Raw genomic sequence first — 2668 nt, forward strand, 5'->3', positions numbered from 1 at the left:
TGGATGTAGAGATTACTTAAAAAATTAAAATCTTAAAAAAAAAAAAGAATAGTATCTGGCAAGTTGTGATGAGAGTACTATTATCACCTCATTACTAGGTTATCAGGATGGTTTTGTTTGTTTAGTTCACATTTTCTCATTTATTATCAGCACTTAAAAACAAGGAGGCTTGGGGCGCCTGGGTGGCTCAGTTGGTTAAGCGTCTGCCTTCGGCTCAGGTCATGATCTCAGGGTCCTGGGATCAAGCCCCACATCGGGCTTCCTGCTCAGTGGGGAGCCTGCTTCTCCCTCTCCCTCTGACCCTCCGCCTACTTATGCTCTCGCTCTCTCTCTCAAATAAATAAAATCTTAAAAAAAAAGAAAAACAAAAAAAAGGAGACTTAAAACAAACAAACAAAAACAACAAGGAGGCTTAATAAAAACAAGCAGAGAAACTGTTTTCTGTTCTCTCTCAAACCCACAAGACATAATGAATAAGGCCCAACGGGTCCCTCATCCCAGCAAGTCTAGGATCACTCAGGCAGGCAGCCCTACACAAAGCATAATGATGAAGAGTATAACCAGAAGCCACAAGTATATTTTTCTGTCACCTTTTCTTATGTTATCAATGCATTTCAAGAATCTCTTGATTTCTTTGCAATGATTCAAAATCCCTAGAAGACAAATGGCCATTTACAGCAAGAATGTGCTCCATGTGCCAAGCTTCCACACCATGTCACTTTTTTGTTTTTTCAGCCTCAGAGCTTGCCAATGCAAGAACCTTGTCTCCAGAGCCAAGGTCTGTAGAGACTTTCTCAAACTGGCTGAGTAGAGCACCTGCATCTGCTGACAAGAAGGTCTTGTCATCTGCAGTCAGCTTCTCTCCAAGTGTCCTGAGAGCTGTTAGTATCTCCACTTTCTGTTGAGTGTAGAGGCCTCTTTCCAGCTTTTCCACCATGAGATCTCTATCCATCTCTACTAACCTTGTCCGAAGCTGACGTGGTTGTTTCTTTGCAAGTAATCTGATGACCTCCGGGGTTTGAAAGGCCTGGCTGATAGCTGCCTGGTTAGCCAGTTGCATTCAACTTAGCTCATCTACCAAAGTCATATTTCCGGGCATAATTTTCTTCAGTGAATCATTAAATTCACTTAGTTGCTCCAGAGTTTCCTTTTGTGGTTTCTTCATAGTCATCTGTATCAAGTTCCTCTCTGCATTCCTCCAAATCTTGTAATTGCTGCATTACTCTATCCAACTGTTCTTCTAAATTCTGCTTTAATTTGCTTGTCTCTGTCTTTCCTCTGGAAGCCATTTTGATCTCTTGTCTCTTAGTACTTTGAACTCTGCAGTGTTGACTGGTCCCAAAGTGCATAAACCTTCAACCGTTGAAGTTTCAAGTGTCATAAACCTGAGGAAACTAAAACTGTTCATCAGGACTACAAGAAGCTCAAAGTTCAAACCACTTGGAGGTGCAGCTGGCTCCTCAGGCCCTCACTGCCCCCTCTCCCCAGGACAGTTCTTTTCAACGATCTTATACTTATTTCTATGTAATAGAAAAAGAAAAAACAGTTTTGGAGTATGTCTATGCATCAGTCACATTAAGACTTTATAACTGCCATAATGCTCATAAATTTCTATTTAAATTTACTATCTGGGAAGAGAACAGAAATGACTCCATTTCTTTATTGTTTGATTTCTTTGATTTTTAGGTCTCCTGGGATTGAAATCTTCATCCAACTGTTTATTTAACAACTAGAAACAGAATTTGTCCCTGGTACCTAACAGGGAGTTTTAAAAGTTGCTATCAAAAACTCGTTTCCAACAGGTTTACACCTTTTCAACCAAATATTTTTAGGGGTGCCTGGCTGGCTCAATCAGTAGAGCATGCAACTCTTGATCTTGGGGCTGTAATTCTGAGCCCCACATTAGGTGTAGGGAGAGGCTACTTAAAAAAAACAAAATCTAAAAAAAAACAAAATATTTTTTTTTAATTTGTTCAAGGAAACATGTAATAAGGTTTTTGACCTCCCACCACTCCCTTCTCCCCAAGTGATGGCTTCCCATAAGCTATTCTGCTAAGGAGGCAGGCAGAATCAACTCACTATACATTGATGACAGTTTTTGTCTTGCTGTAGCTTAGGAAATTCCTTGGAAGTGCTTTAATTACAATTTCTTTTTAATTTTTATGTAATTCCAAACTTACAGAAAAGTTGTAAAAACAGTACAAAAATATTACTGTATACCTCTCACCAAGATTTCCCATTCATATTTTACCACTATAAAATTTACTACTTTTCTCTTTGTAATTAATAAATATCTTGTGAGAACATACTTTGTGACTATGTAAATATCCTGTTTCTCATCCATCATTCCTTCTACATTTATTAGCTGACATTCTACTGTAAAGGCTTATTTTGCCTTGTCCCACATTTATTTATGTGTTTACATATTTTTATTTTATTCCATGGGTTATAATACATTACTATCATTTTTTATTTTTATGCTTAATTGTCCCAGATTTGGCTGGTAGGAGACCTTTCAGTATGGCTCTTTATCATTTCGACATGTCCCACCATCCTTTGAGCACTTTCTAACTTAGTAGCTTACTATGAGGCATCATATGAGGTTCATCTTATTCTTTCCCAGCTCTAGCTCTGGAACCAGCCAATTCTCCAAGGAGCCCTGGTTCCT

At 38.6% G+C, this 2668-nt stretch overlaps 1 pseudogene; it reads right to left on the minus strand.

Annotated features, from left to right (window-relative positions):
• Positions 1–715: 715 nt before the first annotated feature.
• On the minus strand, positions 716–1303 carry LOC112808406 (protein LZIC pseudogene; annotated as a pseudogene).
• Positions 1304–2668: the final 1365 nt, after the last annotated feature.

The sequence above is a fragment of the Callorhinus ursinus genome, unplaced genomic scaffold, assembly GCF_003265705.2.
Source record: "Callorhinus ursinus isolate GAN/ISIS: 27379988/994484 unplaced genomic scaffold, GSC_fseal_2.0 scaffold34, whole genome shotgun sequence".
Taxonomy (NCBI): domain Eukaryota; kingdom Metazoa; phylum Chordata; class Mammalia; order Carnivora; family Otariidae; genus Callorhinus; species Callorhinus ursinus.